The following is a 12,690-nucleotide window of genomic DNA, read 5'->3' as shown; positions in this document are numbered from 1 at the left end:
GACCAGTTCGATTCGGTGTAGCGAGGCGTTACATGTCGCGGTGTCCTTTCAGTCACGGTGCAGGCTACGGCTCATTGACAGAGTCGGTGAGCGCAGAGCTTGCGTTGTTCGAGGCGGATGTTGCTTGGTGTGGTGCCTACTGGACACAGGGCTGGTCGTGAGAGTCGGTCACAGCTCCCTGCCTCTGTAGCCACTTGTTTCCAGCAGCAATTCACAAAGGCTGGTGAAGTCCACTGGTCCTGGGACTTCGGTCAGGGGGCAAGCCCTCTTCCAAGCCCTTGGAGATCTTTGCACAAGTTGAAAGAAAAGTCCACAAAGTTCTTTCTCCTCTCTTTGGCAGTCAGGCAACCACTGCAGGCCAATCCCTCAAGCAGCACTTCAGCTTGGGAATAGTTTCTCCTCAGTTTCTTCAGGTTCCTTCTCCTCAGCAGAGGTTTCGTCTTGTAAGTCCAGAAGTGATCTAATTTCTTGGGATCAGGGTCCCAATACTTATACCCCAAAATCCTTTGTTCTCTGAGGGGAGAGGGGCCTGTGCCCAGTTCAAGCCGGTTCTGAAGCACTCTGTTTACCAGACTTCTCCTTCCCTTTCACAGCACAGGGCAGGCACATCAGACGCCCCACTGGAGGTGGAGCCAGCATTGTGGAAGGCAAGTACAGTCCTGGAGCACTTTGTTGACAGTCTTCCATCTCTTCTTTCAGTGTACAGGGCAGAGACATCAGACGCACCACAGGGGTTGGAGTCAGCATTGTAGAGGGAAGGTCCAGCCCCATTCAGGTCCCAGGTGCAACTCCTACCTCCCATCTAGATGCAGATCTCTCTATTCACCACCGGGCTTCCCCAGCCTGTCTCCTGGAATTCCCCAGCCCTGTCACACGCAAAAGCCAGACAAGGAATACACAATCTCGCAGAGGCAGGCTCAAATGGTTAGGCAAGCAAATACCTACTTTCTAAAAGTGGTATTTGCAAACACAGAATATTAAAATAAATTTCACTAAAAGATGTTCTCTGAGTCTGCTGGGATTGTACACATGTAACAATCCAGCAGCCCATTCTGGCCTATGGAGAACAGGTAGCCTTGCAATAGTGAAAAACGAAAATGGCTGTAATTTACTATTAGGACATGCCACACACATCAGGGCTTGTCCTACCTTGTACTTACAATGCACACTGTCCTTGGACCTACCATAGGGGTGACTAATATGAATAAAAGGGAAGGTTTATGGACTGGCAAGTGGGTGCACTTGCCCAGTCAGCATGACAGTACCAGACTGCATGCAGGCTCTGCAATGGCAGACCTTAGACACGTTTTGCAAGGACGCTCTGTGGGTGGCACAACCAGTGCTGAAAGCCCACTAGCAGCATTTGGATTTACACACCCTGGGCACACTCAGTGCACTGTACTAGGGTCTGACAAGTGAACCAAACATCCAATCATGGAACCACCTTCCCTGTTGTGTGTCTGCGCCGCTGGACTTCCCGTTCCACCGCGAGCTGACTAGTGCTCGATTGTTGTGGAGGGAGCCATTGGCCGCGACACTTGCCGGTGATTAACCTACTTCCGGTCGAAGGAGGTGAGCGGTCTAGCGCTCCTTCCTCTACCTCCCCCTTAAAATTGGATGCAGCTCACACTGAGCAGCGGACGCGCGCAGCGGGCGCGCCGGCGGCGTGCCGGGCCGGGACCAGGGGGCCAGTCTCCCTGCCTGGTGCCCATCTACTTGGGTGTACTCGGCAGAGGAGATGTATTCCGCACGCGGCCTAGAGTCCCTTCCCAAGCCCATTCCAGATATGCGCGTATGTTCTAGCCTAGCGCAACATTCCCCTCCTGTCCCTGCCGCCGCGGCATTGCCAAATGGCGACTCGGACCTAGACTCATCACAATACAGACCCCCCTCATATTACCCGGCCGCTAAACCTGACTGTCTGTTAATCTGGTACCTGAATACCCGCTCGTTGGACAAGTACCAAGCAGAGATATTTTACCTCCTTGACACTGTGAAGCCGGACATACTTCTACTGTCGGAAACCTGGCTCACAGCAGAGTTCACCCCCGATGTTCTGGCAGCCGTCCCTAGCGGCTTTTATGTTCTCCAGGCAGATCGCGCCCAGGGCAAAACTGGGGGGCGAGTGGCAGCCATTATCTCCCATTCTTATAAATCCAAGTCCCTTACTATGCTTCCTATACCGTCTGTAGACTTTATTACCTTCACACTCGAACTGGATACTTTCCCTCTTACCTTTACCTTGTTTTACCGCCCCCCCGGTTTGTCGCCCGGCTTCCTGCATCATTTTGGAAGCATGATAGCCGAATTGGCAATAAATCACGCCAGGATCCTCGTAATTGGGGATTTTACCTACTGGCCTAATGCCCTGCATGAAAATGCCCTCTCCAGGGAGTTCACCGACCTCTTAACTGGTCTTATTTTCTTCAGTTTATCCATGTATCTCCCCACGTTAAGGGCCACACCCTCGACCAGCTGTGGTCATTAAATCAGGACGTTCTCAATCTACAGATATCCCCATGTGCCTGGTCGGACCATTTCTTTATTTCTTTTGCTGTTCCTAAGACCTCTACAACCAAAGCACGTTCTAACAATCCCTCAATGATCCGCAACTGGGGTCGAGTCGACCTTCCTTCACTTTGCCTCTCATTTGCCACAACGACTCCCTCTCTCACTGGGACGGCTGGTTCTCCCTTATCGGTCCATGCTCAGGCTGATAATATCAACACCTGGCTGGCTGAAGCTCGGGACATCTTTGCCCCACTAAAGAGACTTAGGATAAAGCGCCCCCATGACGCTCAGCGCTGGTTCTCCAAAGATCTATCCGATATGAAATTTCCCCTTCGGCAAGCAGAGCGAAAGTGGGAGGCTGATTACTGCTCCTTCAAGAAGACGGCCTTCCTGACGGCCTTGAAAGAATATAAATCCGCAATCCTCGCAGCCAAAACGGAGTATTTTTCGCAAAAGATCCTCAACTCCTCTAACAAATCGAGGGAGATTTTCACCATAGTGAATGAACTTGCTAAACCTGATAGGGTCACAATGACTCCCTTGTTCTCTCAGCCTCTCTGTGACTCTCTTAACAATTACTTTGTTGAGAAGATCGACTTAATTAAAGCAAGCATCCCTAACCCTGCACCGGGAATAGATATAGGCTGTCCCCCAATAAATCCCTCCTCCCTCTTGAATTTTCCCTTAGTTACCAAAGAGGCGTTCCCTTCACTTCTTTGCAGAGTTCGTTCTGGCTCTCCTTTAGACAGCTGCCCCGCCCACATTACCCGCAAGATCTTTCTTGGTCTTCCTGATGTCCCCCTTTCCATGCTCAATAATTCCCTCGGCCAGGGCCTGGTCTCCTTCAGACAGCTGCCCCGCCCACATTACCCGCAAGATCTTTCTTGGTCTTCCTGATGTCCCCCTTTCCATGCTCAATAATTCCCTCGGCCAGGGCCTGGTCCCCAGCTCCTTTAAATCGGCTGTTGTGGCACCTATCCTTAAAAAACCTGGGGCAGACCCGGCCACTCTCAGTAACTTTCGACCAATATCCCTGCTCCCTTTTTGGGGCAAACTACTGGAGGCCCATGTCGCCAGTTGCCTTGGCTCTTTCATTGAGAGCTCACAGTTCTTGGACCAGCACCAGGCGGGTTTTAGACCCCAGCATTCTACCGAGTCGGTCATGGTGGCAGTTCATGACGAACTCAGAAAGGGGGCTGACCAAAACATCTCTCAGGCCTTGGTGCTCCTTGATCTGTCGGCGGCGTTCGACACCGTTGATCACTCCATCCTTATTCAGCGGGTCGAGAACGCCGGCATCAGGGGCTCCGCGCTCAGATGGCTTGCATCATTTTTGCAAGACCGCAAGCAAGCGGTTCGGCTTGGCTCTTTCATGTCTGAGGCGAAGGATCTTACCTGTGGGGTCCCTCAAGGCTCCTCCCTGTCTCCCTTATTATTAAATTTGTACATCCTTCCACTGATTTCTAAGCTTATGGAGAAGCCGGTGGTCATCTTCAATTATGCGGATGACCTCCAGCTTATTTTCAATATTGACTCCTCCCCGCCTCAATTGAGAACTTCCAGAATACATTGAGGTTCATTAGCTGCTGGATGAGTGCCAACCAGCTCAAGCTTAATCCAGACAAAACTGAGCGCGTGCTCACAGGACCCTCGACCAATCCATGGAATCCCAGCTTCTGGCCGCACTTGCTGGGCTGTGCTCCTTGCCCAGCGAGCTCGGTCAAGAGTCTTGGAGTTACCATCAGTAAGGATCTGTCCATGAAACATCAAATTAAATCTGTGATATCGGTATGTTTTTTCCATCTACGCCGTATCCGTAAGATCAGCCGATTTCTTACCCATGACGCTCTGGTCCATGCCACACTGGGTCTAGTGGTGTCCCGCATTGATTATGCGAACTCACTGTACATTGGGATTCCTCTCTATCAGTCCCATCAACACCAACTTGTTCAAAACCAAGCCGCTAGATTGGTTTTTCGACAGCCCAGGACTAGTTCTGCAAAACCACTTTTGAGAAGCCTACACTGGCTTCCTGTAGTCCAGCGCACTCTTTTCAAGGTGGGCTGCATAACCTACCAAGCCCTCAGCGACCAAGGCCCATCTTTTATTGCCTCTCTCCTCCACCGATACATTCCTACCCGAGTACTTCGCTCGGCTGGTCTCAGTCTGCTGTACTTATGCCCTTTCAAGCGGAAGAGGCTTGGGGGCTTAAGATTTGCGTCGCAAGCCCCCCACCTTTGGAATTCTCTCCCACTTTACCTCCGTCTCATCTCTTCCTATCAGTCATTTAGGAGAGCTCTGAAGACGTGGCTGTTCTCACAAGCCTTTGATTAAAATCTCCCCGTTCTGCTGTCAGCCCCGGCTTGTCCCTAAGCGCCAAGAAGCCGTTGGTGAACATGCGCTGTATAAATTTCTTTATCATATCATATCACTAATCAATACATCAATTTACAGTAGGGAGCACTCGTACTGTGGCACTGGACAGCAGTGGCACATTGCCCAAAGCATCTAACGCCAGCAAAAACACATGAGGCAACAGCAAAAATGGAAGGGAGACCCACGCCAATGGTGCCAGGTCTAACAAGGGGTAAAAAATACTATTCCCACTCCAGTGAGTGCAACAGTAGGGTAAGTTTTGGACAGTGATGGGGTAAAAACTACTATTCCCACTCCAGTGAGTGCAACAGTAGGGTAAGTCTTGGATAGTGTAGGGGTAAAAATGACTGTTTCCCATTACTTACCGCATAATGCGTTGTAATGGCATGCATTGTAATGGCATGCTTTGTAGTGGCATGCATTGTAGTGACATGTGTTGTAATGTCTGCGTTGTACTGGCATGCGATGTAAAGGATGTTGCATTGTAATGACTGCGTTGTAAAGGTAGTGTGTTGTAATGACTACGTTGTCATGGTTGTTTCCCTTATAGAAAGGACAGAGTGTCTAAGATTAGGTGATGGACCTTTTATAAAATATACTTGAACCACAAGAGTTAGATTGGCTGTTCTAAAGTTGAAATAAAGGACATTTTTGACAGAAACAAGGGTACAGACTCTGTGGTTATGATCTTGGATGTTTTAAGGTATCTCTTCATGCCCAAGTTATTCATAGAAATGTGACTAAATCCAGAGCTGCAAAGGAAGAGAAGGTTAATTTGATTAACCCAAATTAAAATTGATTATAAGAGGTACCCAGCGTATCCTTCAGATAGGAACAAAAAAGCAGTAGAAATGCAGCATTTACCTTACAGCAGTATTATTGTGCCAAAAATTAGCAGATAAATTCCACTTATTTCAAAAAGTCATATGAAGAAAGCGATTTTGTGGTGAGGTGTATGCCATTGTAGATTCGGGAGTAGATTTCAAATAGCACTATTAGCACCTTAATATGTCTTAGGACAAGGGTTTGCTGTACCTCAGAGGAGAAAATGAATGCAGTTTTTTAGATCACGTTAGTAAAATTTATAGTGCCTCCTCTAGCCTTGACATGAACAAATCAAAGTATTTTAACACAAATTCCGTTCCCGGTTATTTCAGAGGAAGATATTAGGTTTATGAATAATCCCTTTTCTCTGCAAGAGCTCCAGCAAAAGGTGGGCAATTTACTGAGGGGTAAAGTGTGTGGTCTAAATGGTTTTCCATATGGATTTTATAAAGTATTTGCAGACTTTTCAAACCCACACATACTCAAGGGAGCTAATCGTATAATTTAAAGTTGATAGGCCCCCTTTCCTTTTAGACTGAAAATATGGTAACCTTTTTTAAAATAAGGTCCAAATTCAGACCGCCATAATATGCTCTTGAATTCTGACCATAAAATCATCATGAAATTAGTAGTGAACAGGTTCAATAAAGTAGCTTTGAAACTAATGTATGCAGATCAGAAAGGTTTTAATGCATGAACTCTAATTAATCAACAGAAGCCTTAGACATATTTGTTACCAATCAAATTCCAGCAACAATTTTCTTATCAGACATCGAGAAAGCCTTTGACCCTATACTCTGGGAAACTCTCATATGTTTCTGGAGGAATGTGGGTTTCCTGCCCAGATCACACTGCTTATAAAGGAAATATATTATAATGCTGAGGCCAAATTAATTTTAAATTAACCCGAAATTGGGGCGTTTAAGGTTCAGTGTTCAACAAGGCAAGGTTGTCCCACTTCACCTGTTTTCGCATTTTATTATGCCATTAGCCCAAACTATTGGCTATGATAGATGAATTCAGAGTCTTATCTCCGAAATGGCTAAGATTAAGCTATACTACGATGATATTACGCTGATGCTGAGCTCAAAGGAGGAAGTACATGAGAGTGTATTCGAGTCAATTAGACTTGCTCTGGAAATGAATAAACCAACAGTAGTACAGCATCAATTGATTTTAATCACAAATTATATACAACCATATCTTTCATGTAGTTTAAGTGGATATGAAAGATATGTTTTAACCTGTTTTAGATCTGGGATTTTCCATCAATTAATTAGCTACCCAGAAATGAATAACTGATCTAGAGATTTATGTTGTTGTCCTTGCGATGATTTGTCACCACAATCAACAACGCATATAGGGCCAGATGTAGGTGGCCGTTTCAGGCCATTTACCGATCGGTAACGGCCGATTTTGGCCGTTACCGATCGGTAAATGGGTGACAGGTATGTAGGGGGCATTTTTTTACCGATTCGGTAAAATTACAGAATCGGTAATTTTACTGAATCGGTAAAATGAAAATTCGGTAAATTTACCGAATCTGAGGCTCCCAGATGTAGGTGGGACTCTTCTGAGTCCCAGAGGCCTTACAGAATCGGTATTTTACCATCAAATCCAATTTGATGGTAAAATACCGATTCCGGTGTGCATGCAAATGTGTGCATGCACACCTATGCCATGTGACAGGCAGATCTGCCCTTAGGGCATGTATGCCTGCCACATGGCACCCGAGCCTGTTTTGGGGGTGCCAGAGAGTATCAAAGTGACACCCCCTGCACCCTTGTGGAAATCGGTATTTACCGATTCGGTAAATACCGAATCGGTAATGCCCATTCATTCCTATGGGCTTCAAAGCCCATAGGAATGAATGGGCATTACCGATTCGGTATTTACCGAATCGGTAAAAACCGAATACTTCCGATTCGGTATTCCAGCACATTTGGAATACCTACATGTCCACAGCTTAGATTTACCGATTTTTAATTACCGAATCGGTAAAATTCGGTAATTAAAAATCGGTAAATCTATTTTACCTACATCTAGCCCATGGTTCTTTTTTGTAAATTTTATATAAAGGAGAAATCAAGGTGGATTTTGCCTCTTTTAAGGTTGGGGGGATGGAGATAATGTCGACCAGCCTTTCTGTATCTGCAACTTTTAAAGAGTGATTACGATATTTGGGTCGTGGTTTGTTTTTAAAAAAGCATACTTAGAGTGAGGAAAAGTATTAACATTGTACTTGCTTAGAAAGCTGAAATCAATTAAAATAAGTGATGGAAGGCCTTGTCTGTGACATTTAACTTACAATATGATCCGTTTTCTTTTTTATCTCTAGGACTATGTGCAGTTCTTATATGGATGAATCTATAGAAAATATAATATATTTTGGAACCAAAAATGTTTAACTGGCTTTTTAACTGTTTATGTCTGCTTTTATGATTTTATTTGCTTGAAATCGGATAAAGCTTATTCTGATTCTCATTCTGAGAGAGTGTTGGAAATGTTCTCCTTTCAAACTTTGAGAATATACAAAGTCAATAAGGCTAAGACAAAGATTATCCAACGTAAGTGTTCTGCAGAGAGCTTACTGCCTTGATTTTGTTGTTGTGTGCATACACACCGTGAACCTTATTTGTGGGTTTCGTATATGGAAGATAGGATATGGATATAGGGGCTTTGTATGATATGAATTATAAGTAATTTCTTGATAAAGTTAAACTATCAGTGACAAAGAGGTCACCACTTCCTCTAAATCTTTAGGAAGTGTAGCCCGAATAAAAATGGCAATCCTTCACATGTTTAATTTTTTTTGTTTTCGACTGTGTCATGTATAGTATAGTCACAATTTTTTAAACATGTGGATTCAATGATTTAATTGTTTTTATGGCGTGACTCTAGCTCAAGATTAGCACCAAGCATTTTATACATAAGTACGGAGAAGGAGGTTTAGCTCTCTTATTCTTGAAATCATATTACAATGCACATTTTGCACACTATACATTCAGGTTAAGAAAGACTGGTATACCACATAGCCATCTACAAAATGAATTGATGGACATGTTGTTAAGAGAAAATCGAACTAGAGGTAATTTAAGGCTAACCAAGCACCATAAAAAGTGCGGCACAAAACGCTACAATTATTTTTGTAAAAGAACAGCACAATTTTATAGACCCTACTTTATCCTGTGTATTCATTCAGAAAACTACTTGGATCACATTGAATGGAATAATGGGGGCTCTGGGGATCTAGTATGTTTGCTGAATAGAAGGACAAAGATGGTAGATTTATTGGCTAATCATAAAAGGAAGATCTGGAGCAAAACTGAACCTCGGATTAACGTCAATCAATTTGGATTCAGTTGTTTATGATGTTTTTCAATGTATGGATCCCAAAATTTAATCAGACAGAAAAGGTTCGTGGCAAATGCAATTAATGTCCCAATATTAGGGCTTTGGTGTAAGTATTTGTTACCAATAGAAAAATGGGACATCTGATGTAAGAACTCTAATAAATGGGCAAAAGAGGCAAATATTGTATTGACTTACGAAACATGGAGAAAATTAAAAAATTAAAAATCTGCCTTGAAATCGTTGAGAACGAATGAATCATTATCCTTTTCAGCAGCTCATAAGGGTGGGGCATTGGTGGTCATGGCTCGCCATTTCTATGAGGTAACCAATAGATTTGAGGTGTGTAAAGGAGTCAGACAGGGGTGTGCGCTGGCTCCCACCCTGTTTTCTTTATTTATCAACGGGATGGTCCAGTACTTTGTCAACTACCCGACTGACGCACCAATGCTTGCTGGCATGAAAGTCCCATTGCTCATGTTTGCGGACGACACCCTGCTTATTTCCAAGATGAGACACGGATTACAACTAGCACTGTCTCGTTTTGAGGTGTTCTGCCGTGAACATGAGCTAGAGGTCGATGTGGGGAAAACCAAGTTCATGGTGCTCAATGGGTCTGGGACAGTTAGAGCAAGGGTCCACATGGGGGTGACCCTCTGGAGCAGACACCAGTTTTTACATATTTGGGAGTCACTTATAGTGACAAAATGAGTTGGAAGCCCCAAATTGACATGCTAGCTTTAAAACACACACAACAGGAGGCGCATTGATTAAAGAGCATAGGCAGTCTTTCACCAAGCCAATTGCCGCACTCGTTAAAATCTATGGCTCTAAGATATTGCCCACAATCTTGTATGGTGCTGAATTGCGGAGTTTTAGTAATCTGTCTCCTCTTACTGTTGCACAGAATACATTTTTGAAGTCGCCTGTAGGCTTACCCCAATCTTCCCAGCGTATTCCCCTTCTTGTGGATCTTGGTTGCCAGGCGGTTGAGGATGTGGCACGGTACGGACCCCTGGCGTTCTGGAGATGTCTATGGACCACACCTGAACTTTCTCTATATGCCAAAGCCATGATGGAAGTTAAAGGGCTGGGTGGTTCTTTTAAGATCTCCTGGCTGGCAGAAATTAAATCATTATTGACAAATATGGGGATGGGGGAGCTTTGAGCTAATCCGGATACAGCTGTGTTCCCTTCCAAAAAGATCTATAGTGCAGTGTACTGGGATATGATTGAAACTAAGAGGTACTCTTCCCAGGTAGGTAGTTCCTTGACAACAACCTCTCTCGATATTAAGGACGACCCCCGCCTGGAAGAGTACTGGGATATTATTATGAAGCCACTAGATCGCAAACTGTGGTTCTGAAATTCCGGACCTTGCTGTGATATGGTACCGAGGTCCAACACTCGTGTCACAAAATATCGTCGTACCATGACGAATTTGGTATCGACAGACCGATAATGAGTAGGACATTATCCCTGTAAATTTGCGTCGTGATTGAGCGATGCCAACACCCTCAAATCGTGGTTTCCGTTCTGAACCCTCGGACTCCATTTTGTGAACGGCATCCATCTTATGCCTTGCCCTCATATAAGTCAATTGATTAAGGTCGAGCTTGATCTGAAAGGACACGTCCACCTTAGCTGACTTCCCCATGACCTGGCCGAACTGACTCTACCGCCTCCAGCCAAACCTGTTTGGGCAGCTCCTCGCCCAGTGGCCGAGTAAGATATCATCAAAGCACAACATGCCATAAACCATTCACCACCTACAGACCATGTTTTCTACACACATAAACCTGTCCATGTTCCTTGTTTATGGCCAGTTTTATGACAAGGAGGCGCCCTGTTTTATTGGGGTTTCATCGATATCTGATTGTAATTCCGGGCTGGGCTGGGTCATCTATCACAAACTGGACATCTAAAATATGGGTTGGCCGTCATGACTTCGCTCTTTGCTTTATTGTGTAAATATGTCTATGACCATATCGTAAACTCAAGAATTCTTGCCTGAAGTGCAATAATTTGTATAAAAGGAGAAGGCTGGTTCTGTAAAAACGAACAGTCTCCTGAGAACTTACGGCCCGTGCTGTCGTACTTCTAGGACACATGTTACTTGGTTGCAGCCAATAAAACTAGATCTCTGACTTCACCTAGAAGACTCTTGGTTTCTGTGGTCCGGAACAGGGAGAACTCAGAGGTCTTCGGGTGTTATCCCCTGGCACCACCGGGTTCCTAAAAACCCGGCACCTCAAAACTGTACCATCAGCTCAGAGTAGGCACATTACCACTACGATGGCTACCCAGTAGATGGAATCCTGCTGGCAGTGATAAATGTGTATTTTGTCTAGATCACATTGAAACCATCGATCATTTTTTACTTATACCATCAACCCAGGCGCGTATGGTTAAAACCTGTGCGTATGCTTATGGGAACAAGTTTGGCACAGGTTGCAAGCAGAATACTGAAAAAAAAATGATACCACTGATCTAGTTGTAATTAGTGTTGCAAAATTTCTGAGTTGGGCATGGGTCCTCTGGATTAAAAAGGGTGGGGCTTAGCGTAAAGGCTGATCAACGCTATGGTTACATGAAGTAGGAACTTAGTGGGGTACAACTGTAGGATCTGCGGCCCCTATCGAGTTTCTAAATTAGAGTTAATTTAGCTATGTCTAAGTCTATTGCTTATTGTATATTTAATTCCATTTTTAGCTCTGTTTTAAATATTTAAGTGCCAGTGTAGTACTGGTTGTTAGAAAGATTTTGTATACGGTGATTTTTTATCTTGCATGGATTTTGTATTACTGTTTTAGATTGTCTTTTATGATGAAGAATCGCAATAAAAACTTATTGACTGATTGATTGAGATTTTTAGCAAATACACATGCCTGCATTGTCTAACTTGAAAATTAATTTGACAACATGGCATAGAAAGTGGCCAACCCAGCCCTTGTCCACCCTCAAGTGGTAGTTCTGACTAAGAGCCTATTGCTACTCTTAGGTGTATATGCATCTCATAAATTCCACTGAGTTGTGTCAAAGGTAGCGACTTGTCCAGGTATACCTTTCTCTGAATAGGCTTTTCACTGTGCACCTCTGTGAAGGAGTCATTTATGAGTCAATTATTACTTCCTCTGAAAAGACTATACAACAACAAGTCAGTGGTGTGTCAGAGAAAGATTTAAAAAAAAGTTGTGTTAAAAATGTAATCTACTAAAAAAATAGAATCAACAAAGCTGTGGCTACAAAATAAATAAATAATTGAGTGTCATAGGGCAAAGGTAAGTGTACTGGAGGCAAGGGTCTGGCTAAGAGGTAGTAAGAAGTCAGTAGGGTTCCGGGATTGGTAGCATTGGGGGTAGTAAGGGTTTTAACGGTTCAGGGAAGGGTAGCACTGAGCGGGAGTTCAGGATTTAAAGGGTTCAGGGATGGAAAGAGTTAAGGGGCGCTAAGGAGTAATTCGGGTTCAATATGATGAATTAAAGTATGCATTTGATAAAAACTATATATTTTTTTTAATTATCAATGGTAATAATGAAGGTCACAACATTATTACCTACATATTTTCAATTAAACTTTAGTGTATGGAAACAAGTAGTTCTCAGTTTCCTGTTAATAAAATGTTCT

General features: G+C 44.1%; 1 protein-coding gene across 1 annotated transcript in view; it reads right to left on the bottom strand.

Annotated features, from left to right (window-relative positions):
- Window positions 1-12,690, bottom strand: part of LOC147705855 (extracellular calcium-sensing receptor-like) — a 239,223-nt gene that overhangs the window by 90,238 nt on the left and 136,295 nt on the right. The gene's annotated exons all lie outside the window — the stretch shown is intronic.

Source organism: Lissotriton vulgaris, chromosome 7 (assembly GCF_964263255.1).
Source record: "Lissotriton vulgaris chromosome 7, aLisVul1.2, whole genome shotgun sequence".
Taxonomy (NCBI): Eukaryota; Metazoa; Chordata; class Amphibia; order Caudata; family Salamandridae; genus Lissotriton; species Lissotriton vulgaris.
Note: the sequence above shows the minus strand (reverse complement) of the source record. Positions and strands in the feature narration are given on the sequence as shown.